Raw genomic sequence first — 17,865 nt, forward strand, 5'->3', positions numbered from 1 at the left:
TGGGACAGAATGAGGGAAGGGATGACATTGTTCAGAAGGAAATATAGTCATTGCCTTCCTCATGTAACTGTAAGAAAATAAAAAATAAATAAATAAAAAGAACGATACTTTTCCCAAGTCTTTCCATTTCATTACAAATGAGGCAATGCCATTCTTTCTGATACAGCATGGAATCTGATTTTGTACATATACCACAGTTTCTTGATCCATTCATCTACTGAGGGGCATCTGCGTTGGTTCCATATTTTAGTTATAGTAAATAAAGGCTGTAATGAACATGGTTGTTCTGGTAGCTTTAATATGACCTTGGAAAAAATTATACTAAGTGAAGTAAGCTAAACCAATAGAAACAAAATCTGTGGTTTCCCTCATGGGTAACAATTAGTATATGTCTAGGATAATCCTAGTAGATGATCACAATAGCTAAATAACTATGTACATATGATCATATAACATGATGCTAAGTGAAATGAGCTTCAAGATATGGAAACAAGTGGTTTATCATTGTTGCTATTTTTAATGTATTATGTGAAATTATTTCTTTTTTTCGTGTGTATGTCTTCCCTATTGTTTAGCCCCTGTTGTCACTGTATTTGATTTTGGTACCCTGGATGTTGTATATATGTTTATCTGAATTAGAGAAGGGAAGGGGAACATCAAAATGTTGAGGCAAAGGATAAAAGGTGAACCAACGCAACAGCGATACTCACAAGACAATATGTGGGAAATTAACTGTACAATTCGAGGGAACAGATTGGGAAGGAAGGTATGTGGAAGACACATGAGGGAGAGGGTAAAAAGTATAACAAAAAATGTACTCACTACCCTACATATATAACTATAACCCCTTTGTACATCACCTAAATAATAAATATTTTAAAACAACTGTAAGCAGACAATTTTTAAAAAATCCTAAATTGATGACAGCTTTACCTTGTCAATGGCTTTCTTCAGACTTTGGAATCATTTGCCAAGGTAGGCTGAGACTTTGTGCTCAAGACATCATATGGAATTTAGGGTATAAATCACCAATTTGACACTGTATTATGAATTAGACACAACAATGTATGTAAACAGAGCAAAACACAATAAGTACATAGTTCCACATGCTGATCCTAAACGTTTACTGTTTCCACTAGATTTACTAAAAAGACAGATACAACTGCAGAAGAAGAAAAATTAAGGAGACCTGATAATTCATCTTATTTTTATCATCTAAACTCAGGGAAAGCAACAAACCAATTCCCTGGTAATCGGTAGTGGTAAATAAAAATACCTTTGACAACAGCCAAGGTCACTAAAAAGAGATCTGCTTCCCCCTGCTGGAAGTACCCAGTAGCTGCATTTAAATAGGAATCTTGGTGGCTCTATCAATAACAGTGAGCACACTTTTATTGCTGTTATTCAAACACATTTAGTCTATGAAAACAACAGTCTGTTCCTTTTCTTGGGTGATGGCTAAAGGTTTTTTTGACTTGGAAACCAACTGAAAGACATTTCCAATAACAACATTATAGAAACTGAAACCATATTACATAAACAAACATAAAAATTCACACTTTACATATGTATTTTATTAGTTAGCACTGTTTATAGATATGACCAAATACTTTACAAAAATAATATTCAAAATGATAGATTTAATTTGATTTAGTGTTTCAGATGATTCATCATGGCACGAAAGGCATTCCAGAGCAGCTTACATCATGGTAGACAGATAGCATAGAGATAGGAAAAGCCAAAGCCAAGGAAACACCCTATACCCTGCCAAGAAACTAGCCCTTGAGAACTGCCTATTCTAGGTAGAAAACCTCCTAAAGTTTTTAGAAAATCCCAAAGATAGCATAACAAGCAGAAGACCCATATTCACAATACAAGCAGGTGAAGTACATTTGATACTTAATTCATAACACATGTGACTATTCTAATACCTTCTGCATGTTGGGAAAATACTACAATTTGAAATTATAGTTAATAAAAATAGTGAATGTGAACAACTATTGAAGTTTCTGAGTAAGAATCATGTAGTTATTTGGATATTTTTAAAATCAGAAAATAAAGTGTATCCTTAGGAAGGCAACTAAAAGAACTTTATGAAATCATACTTCATAACAATATAAAAAAAAGCTCAAAGAATATAAGTATGAGAGACAAACTAGTGCCTTACAATAAATCTGCTTTCCTGAGTTTATGAAATATAGAAGCTGGTTCTTTTTTTGACTGAGAGAAAAGGAAAAGACCATTCTCTGCTTGAGATATGTATTGAATAATTCCACATGGGAATATTTGATTAAAAATCCAGTTGTTATAAGTTTTGTTTTAGGCTGGAGATAATGGTCAATATTCTTTACAAAGGTATGCTCCAACTTACAAATTATAAGAGTAATGTGGTTTTTATTCACATGACCATTTCTTGGACAGAATAAGTTACTATTTTCCATAACTTACATGAACTTGACTTCATAATTTTCTTATTGCACAAATCTAGTTTTACCACATCATATTGGGATTTAAAATAGGAAAGGATTTAACACTGGGAGACCAGAATTCAAACTCTAAAAATATCTGGAGTTACTGTGACTGCCTCGTAAAAGCTATGTGTGTTATCTCTGCAAGATTCTCAGCTCTTCTGACACTGTAATGTTTTTACTTCAGCAAAGTCTGGTGCAAGCCAGCAAAAGTCCTCTACAGAATTTATTGTGGCCTACCATGTCAACATAGATTGGTCACTGGAGACCCACAAATGTTTAGAATCCATAGTAATCAGTGCTCTTAGGGGAACTTTTTTAAAAATCTAAATGTGTGTTTATAGATAGATAGATGGATAGATAGAAAGGTAGATACTCAATCTTTAACAACTTTTGAAGTTTTGATAATTGTATTTATATTGATTTGATATCTCTGTTGCCTAGAAATACTCTTTCCTTTGTACTTGAAATGTGCGATCAATTAGAGAGTAGATTTTGGAGATAATGAATAAAGTGAAGAGATGGAATCTTCAAGAGGAGCTCTTAGAGAAATTGAACAGTTAAGTTTCTAGGAATTCTAGGAATGTAGAAACTGGTCACTCATTGATAAAGGCCAGGACTGGATGCAATGAGAGATTGTCTAGGAAGGGACCCAATCATAAAGATTGATAGGACAAGAATGTATTGCTCATGCTACCCATTTGCCTCTCCTGAAGTATACTGTAAGTATTTCAACACAGCTGGAGGATTGTGTGTGTGTGTAATATGTATGTGTGTATGTACATATATACAAGTGTGATCATATTTGGAAAAGGGGTCTCTATGGACACAATTAGGTCATTATGCAGGCAGGCCCTCATCCAATGTGACTGGGCTGTGTTAAAGAAGAGAACAAGGGAGAGTGACAGGGGAGAGGCTGGAGTTTTGCTATTCCCCAACCAAGTATGCCTGAAGTCACTCGAAGTGTCGCAAAGCAAGGAACAATTATCCTGTGAGTTTTTCTGAGGAAACGTGAACCTGGTGCCTTGCTGATTTTGAACTTCTATACTCCAGAAGAGGCAGGAAATAAATATTTATTCCTTTAAGCCAAAGCAATTGCATGCTTTGTGTACAGCAGAGCCTATTTTGCTCACATAATCAGAACAGGTTAGCCTGAATGCCTAATAAAGTTGGCGGTTAGTTCATAGTGATTTACCTAAACTATTAACTGAAAGAACTACTAGTGCTCTCAATGGCATACTAGGAGAGAATAAACCAATTTCTCTTTAGTAAATGTTGATTCATTATGAATAAAGAATTTTTATATACCATTTACTATTATAAATTCAATCAAGTAACTAGAGAATTTACGCTAGGAACAAATATTGAAAAGCAAAAGTGGTTACTAGGGCTCATTTGCTTGCAATAAGAGTAAGAAACTAAGCAGAAATACTTAGTAATGGTAAATATCAGATGCCTGTAACATGCAACTTTCCTCACAGGATGGACATCAGAAACCATTAGGGAGCGTTTTCTTTTTCTTATTTATTGTCAAAGTGATGTACAGAGAGGTTACAGTTTCATACGTTAGGCCTTGAGTACATTTCTTGTACTGTTTGTTACCTCCTCCCTCATTCCCCTCCCCTCTCCCCCTCCCCTTTTCCCTCTCCCCCCCATGAGTTGTTCAGTTGGTTTACACCAAATAGTTTTGCAAGTATTGCTTTTGTCTTTTCATCCTTTGTCTCTCACTTTTGATATTCCCTTTCACTTCCTAGTTCTAATACCAGTATATACAGTATCCAGTGTACTCAGATGAGATACAGTGATAGTGTGGGTACAACCACAGGAAAGGGATAAAAGAGGATCATCAACAATAGAAGCTACAGTTTCACATGGCATGTTGAAAGTAATTACAACAGGGATATAACAATCGTTTCCATAACATGGAGTTCATTTCACTTAGCATCATCTTATGCATTCATAATGGCATAGCTAGTAGGCTCTTGTGATCCTCTGCTGTGACAGTAGGGAGCATTTCTTTATGCTTCAGGTCTTAAAGACTCTCTTCAATGTTAGAAATAACCTAGATGGACTAAAGGGAGTGGCTAAGCAGAGACCAATGCCTTCCTGGAACCATTAGCTTTTCCATGACAACTGTTCTCCACATTGGTTCTTTAAAGTTCCAGTAGCCTATTTAGAATCTTCACTTGAATATGAAAAACTTAAAAATGCTCAGCTTTTTATAAAATTTAACTACTTATAGCCTTCTCCAGAAAAATTCCTCAGCACCCATTTTGCTATACCTCCACCTTCATGAATAATACAATAATTCATTCCATTTTGTATCCAAGAAAAGATAAGTTGGATTTTATATGTCATTTTCTCTCAGCTTTTGTTTGTAATCCATCACTTAGTCTTTCATCTAACTACTAACTGGCTCTTAAATCTATCACAATCTTTTCCATATACCCATAGGACCACCCTTAGAATATTAATTGTAGTTGTATCTGAAAACTCTCCAATCATACACTCTTATACACTCCTTTTTGTTGCTTTGTTGTTGTTGTTGTTTGGGGGGGGGCTGTTGTTTCTTCCTTTTGGTCTTTTGTGACAAGATTTCTCTATTTAACTCAGATTGGCTACAGAGTCTCAATCCCTCTCATTCAGCCTTTAAATTGTGGGTTTTTATAAGAATATGGTTCTGTGCTCAACCATTCTATCCACCCTTAATCCCCTCAACCTTTATCATCCAACCTATACCAATCTGTTCTTATCAAGACTAATAGATGTGTCTGAGACAGGAATCATACTTTAAATGACAGCATTTTAAATTTTTTGGCTGAACAATATCCCATTGTGTACATACACTTGTTTCTAATGTCTATCCATGAATACTTGGATACTTAAGTTAATCCATTGTTGTCTGTTGTAAATAGTGAGAATAGTGAATACACACACACACATATATTATATATAAAGAGAGAATTTGTAAAGAAATTGCAAAGCAACAAGGATGTAGTTCAGACAAAGAAAACATTCTTGAATGTTTCATCCTCAGTATTGCAGATAATTATGAGGTGACTGTTGGCCATTCTCATTTCCTCATCATAGAAGTCTCTTTTTAAGTCTTTATCCCACTTTTTGATGGGACTATTGGTTCTTTGAGGTTTTATTTTTGAGGAATGTAATTTTTTTAGTTCTGCATATATTTTAGATATGAGGCCTTTGTCCGTTGTATGGCCAGTAAAGACCTTTTTCCAATCTGTGGGCTTTCTTTCTTGGGAGCTATGTCCTTTGCCCAGCAGAAGCTAAAGCTTTATTTATCAAAGTAGGAATATGAAGAAATGAGATGTCTACATGTCAATAACAATTGATATATGAATCAGAGTATATTATTTTATGAAAATTAGAAATCTATTTCTTATTGCTTAGCATTAAATTTGCTTTAGGTATTACTTCTTGTACTGTCTGAAAAGCAAAACATATATCTTGATCTCATTCATTTTTATACTCTTAAAAAAAAAATACCTTCCAGGATAGACAAAGAAAAAAATAAATGAGGGGACTGAAATTTAATTAAATTAAATTGATCATTGCAAATATTGTACATGTATTCAAATATCACACTGCATTTCATAAATAAGTGAAATTTTAACCATATTTTCCTTAGGAAAGAACATATGTTCTATACATGTCATTAAAATACACTGTGTTTCTATGAAGAAGCTCTTTTATCCAATTCTTTTGGAAAACATTTTCACAGATACTATAATGAAAGATTCAACAGGTTTTCAATGTTCATGGTAAGTCAATTCAGAACAAATGAAAAGGAGGAAAGCAAACAATCAAAATATGAGCAAATAGGGCTGGGGATATAGCCTAGTGGCAAGAGTGCCTGCCTCGGATACACGAGGACCTAGGTTCGATTCCCCAGCACCACATATACAGAAAACGGCCAGAAGTGGCGCTGTGGCTCAAGTGGCAGAGTGCTAGCCTTGAGCGGGAAGAAGCCAGGGACAGTGCTCGGGCCCTGAGTCCAAGGCCCAGGACTGGCCAAAAAATATTGAAAAATGTCACTTGTAAGAAATTTAGGATCATGCCAAGATGGAAAATGACCCTGAGAAAATTCTCAGATTGAAAATACAGTTTTCTCAGTAAATGTCATAACAAAAAAGTCAGGAAAACTCAGATACTAGTCATTCTCACACAATTCTCAGCATGCTCAGAGGAGGTTGACCTTCTCAATGTCTAAATCTAAATCTAAAATATTGTCAACACCCCAAAATGTTAAGGACTCAAGATGGAGTCTAGAGAAAATTCCAATAATACTTACATTCTTGAAGTAATAGAGTTCACCCAATTAATGTATTTATCTTGTATCTTTATTATGTAATTTCATTTCTTTATAGTTTTATTCCTTATTACATTGTATCTTTCTATATCTTGAAGAGGTAAAAATAAAGAATAGTTTCTTGTCAAATAATCATTGTAAACCACTCTGCATGTTTCACTGAGATAGGTTATGTCACGTAATCTGAACAAAAGCAAAGGGTCCACACATGTCAACTGATTAAATCTCTTAAATGAGGGCATGTCTACCATTGCTTTTCATTCCCAATGTACTTGATTTGTTAAAGAAACACATTTATATGTCCTTTCAAATTTCCCACAGTCTGGATTTTGTTGAATGTATCACATTTGTCCTTAATTTACATTTTCATGTGTGTGGATTGTGTGTGTGTGTGTGTGTGTGTGTGTGTGTGTGTGTGTGTTTATGCAAATGCATGCTCACAAGCATGTGCACTGACAACCAAGCTCTGGGGCTTATGTATGCTTGGTAATATCTTTCCCAATGATGTTTCTAAATTACAATATAAAGGCTTTGATCAGATATTTGAGCAAATAGAATTTTTTTTTTTGTTTTCCATCCAAGTTCTGAAATAAAAAACCAAGGCTCTTAATGTAGAAATTGCCTTGTTAGGTGCTTGGATAATAGAAGACCAAGGAAAAAATATAGAAAAAAATTGACAATATTGTGAAACAAGAAACTGTCCAACATAGACTCAATTCCTTCTTATTTTATACTTAACCTTCAAATTTACATAAAAGCAGCTTTTCAAGTCATTTTGTTTATTTTTTCCAGCCATGGGACTTGGGTACTGAGCCTTTTGCTTAATTTTAGTACTGTGAATTACAATTTGCTTTTTGGTAGTTAGTTGAAGAGAGATTCTCAGACTTTCCTGCCTGAGCTGAAAATGAACTGTAATCCTTAGATCTTACCCTCCTCAACAGCAAGAAGTACAAGTATATGCCACTGATACATGACTCTATTTTAGGGTTTTGTAGTTATCATACATTTTTGTCAGTACTAGTATCTGCCATGTTTACATGGTTTACTGGCCTCAACACCTTAGTCTAGTAGATTATTTTTATTCTGTGATTTGTTGCATATGGATAGCTCCCAATAATCTTCATATCCGGTCACAAAAATCTGCATGTCATATGGTTGGGTATCTTCTGTAAGATCATTTTTATGTTGGACCTTCTATTTTTGGTTCTTATAAATGACACTGCTTCATAGTCCTTGATCTGTCAGCCACTGTGAGAAAGTGCCACATGTAGTATTCTGTTACTAACTTTGGATATATTTCTAAAATTCTCACAGAATTAAAATATCTCAGATCTCTTTATTTTAAATGACTTAATCTGGCAAGTGAATGAATGAAACTATTAGAAAATCATGATTAAAAACTATATTGAAAGTAAGACAATGCATTTAGTATACTAATTTAAGCAGTAGTTAATACAACTTAAATTATCTATACCCATTCCTGTGAGAAAGAGATGTTATAAATAAGTAGATGAGTTGATGGAAGCCTTGCTTTGTAATGTCAGATTCTTAAGGTAAAATTATTTTTTTCACCTTCCTTTATTCCTTTCTATGAGATTGTTACCAAATTTCTTGTTTTGTTGCTGTTAATGTAAACCTTAAGAAATTTACAATTGATTCCTTTATGTGAGAGGAAAATCAGAATGAAGGAGAGAGAGAGAGAGAGAGAGAGAGAGAGAGAGAGAGAGAGAGGCAAACATCCTCAATGATTTTCTAAGAGAATGAGTTGGAAGTTTTTCCTAGTTCCAGCACTTACCCATAACTATATGCATAAAATGACTTGTGAGCTTCCATGAGCAAAGCCTCTGCATGCCCTTGGATCCAGCAGAAAGACATGACTTCATGTGTATTTTCAAAACTGTAATTTTGTTCAGTACTAAACCAAAAATACCTTCATGTCAACATATGCCAAATGCCCATGAGAGCTTTGTTCTGACTCTGCCAGTTATACCCATATTAGCTTCCTCCTTAATCAATACAGATGTATAATTCTGAGGTACGCATTCATATTTATCGTCAGAATTATTCATGTCTTGCAAGATTATTTCACTTTTGGTTTCTATTCTGCACATATTCTTTAGTTCATTGGTTATAATTCCACAACGACTTTCCTCATTTGCTTGCAACTAACATATCATGCTAACTAGTTTATTTTTTATGAAAACATATTTAGCTGCTTTTATTTACTTAAATTCACAAATGGAATTGTATGCAGTGTGTATAACATGCTATTTTTGAAATACACACACATTGTGGAATGTCTAGGAATGGTATGTGTCACCTCATACACTTACCATCTTTATGTGTGACATGATGTGACAATATTCTTAGCAATTTTCAATAATATAATGCATTGCCATTAACTCTAGTCACTGGAATTTTATTATTCAACTAACATTTGACCAAAATTTCTCCAACTACTTCCTTATCTCCAGCTGCTTGTACTCACTAGCCTACTCTCCTATTTAAGATTTTTTTGGGGGCTGGTCCTGGGCTTGAACTCAGGGCCTGGATGCTGTCCCTAAGCCTCTTTGTACTCAAGGCTAGCACTCTACCACGTGAGCCACAGTAGCCTACTCTCTAATTGTATGTATTCACCTTTCCTCGATGCACAAATCCATGAGCTGGTACATTTATTTGATTGAATTGGAAATGGAAACTCATGGGCTTTTCTGCCCAGGCTAAATCCTCCAGATTTTAGCCTCCAGAGTAACTATAATTACTTGTGCCACCAGTGTCCAACAAATCTACACATATTAAAAATCACAATTGATTTTTTAAAATTCTAAAAAATAAGCCAGGTGCTAATGGCTCAAGCCTGTAATACTAACTATTCAGGAGGCTGAAATTTGAGGACCATGGTTCAAAGCTACCTGAGGCAGGAAAGTCTGGGAGACTCTTATCTCCAATTAACCACTAGAGACCCAGAACTGTCACTGTGGCTCAAGTGGTAGAATGCTAGTCTTTAGCTGAAGAGGTTAGGGACAGTGCTCAGGCCCAGAGTTCAAGCCCCATGACTGATATATGTATATGTAAATAGGTATATGCATATGCGTACATGTGCACACACATGTACATATGTATGTATGGAAAACATAGGTTTTCAAAAAATAAGCTAATTTTAAAGAAAAAAATTCTCAGAGAAATCACTCACCATATATAAGGTATTCTATAGAACTAAAATAAGGAAAATAGTTTAGCCCTATAATATATAAATAAGTAGAAGAGAAATACTAGCAATTTAGTGCACATTCATACATTCAATAAAATACATTTTATGAGAGGAGTAACATTTCAAATTTAGAAAGAATATCAGATAGTTAGCTAAAAAAAAAAACAACTCGGTAACTATTTAATGAGATTACACATGACTTTAACAGAAGAATTCCTCCAATGTGATGTTAAGATTTTTTTTTTAATGTTAAGATCTTCATATACAGAAACCTCCTTCAAAATGAAATTATCATACATTGGAGAGACAAATGGGGCAAATGAATTTTTAGAACCTTGATGAACATAAAAATCAGTATTTGCAAGGTAAAACTGCCTATATTAAATACAGTAAATTTTAAATAGTGCATGTGACAGAAGACACTATAAACAAGCCATAAACTCAAACTAGGGGAAAATAAGAAAATGTTTTCAGTTACTGTTCTCCTATAATAGTTTCAGAAATGCAATATTTTTGCAATGAAGTTGACAAAATAATTTTTGAGTGTAATGAGGATATTACATTTGCTTGTTTGCAATTTTCTGTTGGGGAAAACTCAGCTAAAGTAAAATACTATACACAGTTGGATTAAGCTATAATAGTACACAAAGTCCTTTAAATTTCTATCAGTTACCTCAGTTCACAGGTTGGTACAAGTCCCGCACAGTCACACCTGGAGTTGCAACTCTTTGTATTGATGACATTCCTTCTACCACTAAAAAAATAACAATCCCACATCAAACTTAATCTGCCCATGTCTGAAAGCAAAATTACAAGATAAAGTCTCAGAATTGTGGTAGCTGTATATGTTTTTAAATTCCCATCATTCTGTAGCACTGATGAAGTTGTTTTTTTAATCCATCATTATGATGAATATTAGTCACCTTTAGCCTAGTTACAGAAATCCAGCCCCAAACAGTGAAAGAACATAGGTAAGGGGGGATTTAATAATAATATTTTTAAAAAATACATGCCTTTTAATATTTTACTAGACTTTACTTATTAACATAGACTCATATTCTTCACTTACTTTTATACCTTCAAATTCACACATTTGTTTAATAATTTAAACCTAAATTTATAGATATTTGGTTTAAGATTTTTGTGACCCAATAGGAAAGAGTATGAATTACATGACTACAAATAGTATTATGAGAAAAATTACCAATAGTCTTGTTGAAACAGAAGGAGGAAGAATGTTTTGAATGGTAGAAACATGATGAAGAAAGTGATAAACAATGTACAGTTAATTCTCTATAAGAGGTACAAATGAGAAGCAGAAAGATCCAAAACTGTGGGATAAGGAAATGCCATAAATCACAGAACTAAAATACTGCAGATGATGCTTGGACTTTCAATAACCAATTTTCTTAAAATACAATGGAAATATGATGTTTGAATTCAAATGAGCTAAAGGCTAGTGGTTTAGTCTCTTCAATTATCCTCACAAAGATGACCAATTAAGAGCAGATGACTATTTATAGCAAAGAAAAGCAGAGAGCATGTATATTAATTACATATGATATCTCAACTGCCCAGCAACTTTCTGAATTACTGAAACACATGAGTGCATGTGTGCATGCACACACAGATATATGTGCTCATGCACACACCCGTGCACACACACACACACACACACACACACACACACACTATTTCTGCAATTTCTCCATATATAAATAATTGGCTGATGGGACCAGAACAAATTTGATTAAAGACTCTGTCTATTGTACTATTCCAGATGATGCGTCCGCTTTGGAATTGTATTTCCTATATGAACACGATAAAATTTTAAAGAGTTTCTGTATATATTGGTTTCTTCATTGGCATTGGGATTTATTGACAAAATAGGTCATTTGGACACGTAAATGGAAGAGTAAAGCTTTATGCGGTAGAGTCTTGCCAGTTTAGACACTTGCTATCATTTGTTTTGTATTTTCTGTTTGTCTCCTACTGTCCCTGTTCTAGACTTTTCCCAATAAGACAATTAAAAGGATTTTAAAATCTGTATTGCAGTCTTCAATTTATTTATGTTCATTTACTCACTCAAAAATTTTAAGATCTTTTTTGGTTTTCTCCCACCTTACCTCCTTCCCTGTTCTCTCCTCCCATTCCCCCAAGTTGTACAGTTGGTTTACATCATACTGTCTTGTAAGTATTACTGTTGCATTGATTCACCTTTTACTCTTTGTCTCTTTATTTCGGTGTTGCCCTTCCCTAGTTCCGATGGATGTACATACAGTACCCACTGTACCAAAGTCAGTTCAATAACATCAGGGGTAAAACCATGGGAGGTAAAACAAAAGAAAAAGGCAAAATTTCATATGGTACATTGGAAATAACAACAACAAGGACAAACCACTTATTTCCAAATCTTGTAGTTCATTTTGCTTAGGATCATGTTATGTACATCATATGTACATTGCTATTGAGCTACTGTGAGCTACTGTGCACCTCTGGTAGGACTATTTTGAATTCATTGTTCAAAAATAGCTTGTTTCGTTTTCGGTTTTACATTAATATAATTTGCAAACAAATATTTTTCTTTGGAAGCCATGTATGGTAAAATACCCATGATCTCAGTTCTCTGGAGGCTGAGGATAGATTGTAACTTGACAGCTATAGAACAAGGCTCTATCTTCACACATACCCAGACACACACAAAGACCAAAAAGAAAATCATGGTGCATGGGGGTCATACCAATGTGACACTTGCAGGACTGTCACAGTCAGTCATGTCAATTATAAGAAGTCTGTTAAGAAGTTAGACATGTCTTACCCATTACTCCAGGAAGACTGTTAACGTTACCTAAAGCTTAATATGCAATCTTGTGCCTAATTACATTGCCTCCTGGTTATAATTTTTCCCAGTTTCCCCACAGTCCATGAGAATATTTCTTTTAAGTTTCCTAGCTTCAAACACAATAAATACAGGGCTTAGCATGTGAGACACTAGAGCACATTTTCTAATAATCTCATCCGCATCAGTTCCTCTTATGTCTGCCAACTAGGAACCCTGATTTATACAGTCCTATAAAAGGAGCCAAGAAGAATATTCACAGCTGCTTCATTGCGCCCTCTTTATTCTTACTCCCAGTTAGTGACATTGTGTTCTACATTCCATTTTGAATTTTCCAGTTCTACTGGTAGCTCTGTATAGTACCTTTATTCTTCTCACATTAAGCAAAAATTATAATTAATTTTTCTATAATTTTACAGATATGTTATTGTGTTATATCTTCCCATCTCTTCCTAGAACCCATTCATTTAAAAATCCATATCGGGAAAATGCAGTGTTGTGTATAATTCTGTGAGGCATGATGCATGTGTACAATTATTGTGCAATGAATAGTGTAATAAACAAACAACACATTCTCAATCAGTAAATCAGTATATTTTATCACTAGCTGGGCATACTTTCACCTGAAGTATAAATTAAATTTGTGGATTTTTTAATTTAAATTTTATTGTAAAGGTGACATACAGAGGTGTTATTGTGTGTGACCATGTGGCCTAATGGATAAAGCGTCTGACTTCAGAGGTGTTATTGTTATATAGGTCACGTAATAAGTACATTTCTTTTTGAATAGTTTTACCCCTCCCTCATTTTCTCCCAAGACTGATATTTTGAAGCAGTCATAAAATAATGCATATATTGGTGCTGGGAATGTGGCCCAGTGGTAAAGTGCTCACCTCGTATACCTGAAGCCCTGGGTTCGATTCCTCAGCACCACATATATAGAAAACGGCCAGAAGGGCCATAAAAGAAATGCAAATCAAAACAACATTGAGATTCCATCTCACCCCAGTAAGAATGTCATATATCAAGAAAACTAACAATAACAGTTGTTGGAGGGGATGTGGCCAAAAGGGAACCCTACTTCATTGTTGGTGGGAATGTAAACTGGTTCAGCCACTCTGGCAAGCAGTATGGAGATTCCTCAGAAGGTTAAATGTAGAACTCCCCTATGACCCAGCAACCCCACTTTTGGGTATCTATCCAAAAAACCACAAACAAAATCACAGTAAAGCCACCAGCACAACAATGTTCATTGCAGCGCAATTTGTCATAGCGAGAATCTGGAACCAACCCAGAAGCCCCTCCGTAGACCAATGGATCAGGAAAATGTGATACATATACACAATGGAATTTTATGCCTCTATCAGAAAGAATGACATTGCCCCATTTGTAAGGAAATGGAAGGACTTGGAAAAAATTATACTAAGTAAAGTGAGCCAGACCCAAAGAAACATGGACTCTATGGTCTCCCTTATTGGGAATAATTAGCACAAGTTTAGGCAAGTCACAGCAGAGGATCACAAGAGCCCAATAGCTATACCCTTATGTTGACATAAGATGATGCTAAGTGAAATGAACTCCATGTTATGGAAACAATTGTTATATCACAGTTGTAACTACTTTCAACATCCCATGTGTATCTGTAGCTTCTACTATTGATGATGTTCTTGTATCACCTTCCTGTGATTGTATCTACACTATCTCTGTAATCTTATCTGAGTATATTGGAAACCGTGTATACTGGTATTAGAAGTAGGAAATTGAAAGGGAATACCAAAATTGAGAGACACAGGGTAAAAAAGAGAAACAACTACAAAAGCAATACTTGTAAAACTGTTTGGTGTAAATGAACTGAACACCCCAGGGGGGAAAGGGTAAGGGGAGGGGGGAGGGGGGTATGAGGGACAAGGTAATAAACAGTACAAGAAATGTATCCAATGCCTAACGTATGAAACTGTAACCTCTCTGTACATCAGTTTTATAATAAAAACTTTAAAAAAAAAAAAAAAGAAAGAAAAAGAAAACGGCCAGAAGTGGCACTGTGGCAAAGCCAGGGACAGTGCTCAGGCCCTGAGTCCACACCCCAGGACTGGCAACAAAAAACAAACAAACAAAAAAACAAAAAAACAAATAAAATAATGCATATAGCCTTATAGTTATAAGCCTTCAATTGGATACATACAGATGAGCTGTATTAGTACTGAATTGGATCATAAAAAATTAAACCAATGATTGATTTAATGATATGTTTATAGAGTTTATTAAAATCAAGAAAACTAAATGAAGAATGAAAATCAATCCTTCCTCCTCTCTTCATTCAACCTATGAATATGAGAGTAAATCAGGACTATCCAATGCTGTGGGTAGACCTTCTGCTTCCTCCATCTTCTATCATTCAGGGGAGCTTGAATCTCATTCTTCTTAAAGATGATGAGAAGAGCTTGTCAGAATGCAAATATCTGGCCCATTCCAACTACTGAAATAGAATTTCAGCAGATGGGATCCTGTCATCTGTATGTTAACACATTTTCCCAAATGATTCTGATATATCCCAGGTCTGATTTGGGTCTAGGTAATTATTTTAGCACATTCCTGAAAGTTTGCCACCTTCTTCCTCTTTCCCTGAATTACAAAGAAGCTGGCTCCTGATATCTGTGGCACTGAATGATTGACAATGTTCAGAAGAATAAAATGCTACCAGATACAGTGGTGCACACCTATAATCCTAAATCTGAGAAGGTGGAAGAAGGGCGATTGTGAATTTCAGACCAGTCTGGATTGCATAGAGAGTTCAAGGCCAGCCTGAGTCAGGAAGATCCTGTCTCAAAAATAATAATGACTAATTTTTTCACTCTATTTCTTTTTTAACTCAGGAATTGTTGACAAAAAAATATGGGAGGAAAATTTTACTTGAAGAACAAAGTAATGCCAGAACAAATGATAGGAAAATAAATAATCAAATGAATGGTGAAAAGCTTGACAGGCTTTTAATAGCATGATGATTAGATGGTATTTTAGATTTTTATATTTGCTATTAGGCTTTTCTTTCTTTTTAATGTCAAAGTGAAGTACAGAGGGGTTACAACTTATCCAACTTATTACCTACCCCCTCATTTTTCCCGGACTCCCTTTTCCCCTTCACCCTCCCTCCCCCCATGGGTTGTACAGTTGTTTACACCAAATGGTTTTGTAAGTATTGCTTTTGGAATGGTTTGTCTTTATATCCTTTGTCTCTCGATTTTGGTATACCTTTTCTTGTCTCTAGTTCTAATACATGTATATATAGTATCCAGGGGGCTTTTCTTCTCTTTAAGACTTGTAGATCATAAATTGGAGTTCATTTCACTTAGAATCATCTTATGTATTCATATGGACATAGCTATTGAGCTATTGTGTTCTTCTGCTAGGATTATTCTATACATGAACCAATTATTCCCAATGAAGGAAACCATAGTCTTTGTTTCCTTGGGTCTGGCTCACTTCACTTCGTATGATTTTTTCCAAGTCCTTCCATTTCCTTACAACTGGGACAATGTCATTCCTTCTTCAGAGGCATAGAATTCCATTGTGTATATGTACGACATTTTGTTGATCCACTCATCTACTGAGGGGCATCTGGGCTGGTTCCATATTTTAGCAATGACAAATTGTGCTGCAATGAGAATCAATTGTACTTATAAATATCTTTAATACTTTTTCCCCCTTCTTTTACAAAATTACATCATGGCAATATAACAAGTAGCAGTGGCATTCATTTGATCCAGGACAAAATCTAAGACCAAACCTCATCCCAAAGAAGAGGGAAGCTGACCCTTTGCCAGTTACTGCATCTTCCTGTACCTCCACTTCTTAGAAGGGAACAACTTGAACATCTAGTTTAATCAGCTATAGAGGCAAGTCTAAATTTATATATATATATATATATATATTTTTTTTTTTTTTTTGCCAGTCCTGGAGCTTGGACTCAGGGCTTGAGCACTGTCCCTGGCTTCTTTTTGCTCAAGGCTAACACTCCAGCTCTTGAGCCACTTCTGGCCTTTTTCTATATATATATACATATATATATGTTGCTGAGGAATCAAACCCAGGGCTTCATGTATACAAGGCAAGCACTATACCACTAGGCCATATTCCCAGCCCTAATTTTTTTATTATCAGACTTTTTAAAGATAAATTTTAGGTATACATAAAACTGTTGTTATTTTTTAATGTACTATGTGAAATTATTTCTTTTCTCTTTCACTTTTCTTCCCTATAGTTTATGCCCTGTTGTCACTGTATTTGATTTTGGTACCCTGGATATTGTATATATATTCATCTGAAATAGGGAAGGGAAAGGGAACATCAATTTGGTGAGACAAAAGATAAAGGGTGAATCAATGCAACAGTGATACTTACAAGACAATATATTGGAAATTAACTGTACAACCTCAGGAGGCTTGTGAGAGAGGGAAGATGAGAGAAAAATGAGGGCAGGGTAACAAGTATGACAAGTAATTACTCACTACCTTACATATGTAACTATAACCCCTCTGTACATCATATGACAATAAAATTAATTTTTTTTAAAAAAATGAGCACAGAACATGGAGATTTCCACATGCAGAAGTGTTCTTTCACAATCTCACCACCAGTGAACATGATTTCCTGTTGCTCCATATCCTTGTCAATATGTGCCCATTACTCATTTCAATTTTAGTCTTTCTCATAGGAATGTAGTTTTATCTCTTTTAAGGTGCTGCTATGTAATAACATACCCCATTGAGTATGTTTTCACACTGATCTACCATTTTTATATAGTCTTTGTTGATTATAAAGATTTTGTGATCAGATTGTTTGCACTCTTACTGTTGTTTCAAAACTTCCCTCTATAAGTTGATACCTTTTTCTATATCTATTTGCACATATATATCGTAGTTTTAAAATATCTTTCCATAGCTAGTGATTAGTGTTCTCATGAAAAGAACTTTGGAAAAGCTAGAGTTTATAATTTTAATGAAATTTAGCTTTTAAATTT

The sequence above is a fragment of the Perognathus longimembris genome, chromosome 5, assembly GCF_023159225.1.
Source record: "Perognathus longimembris pacificus isolate PPM17 chromosome 5, ASM2315922v1, whole genome shotgun sequence".
In the NCBI taxonomy this organism is placed as follows: domain Eukaryota; kingdom Metazoa; phylum Chordata; class Mammalia; order Rodentia; family Heteromyidae; genus Perognathus; species Perognathus longimembris.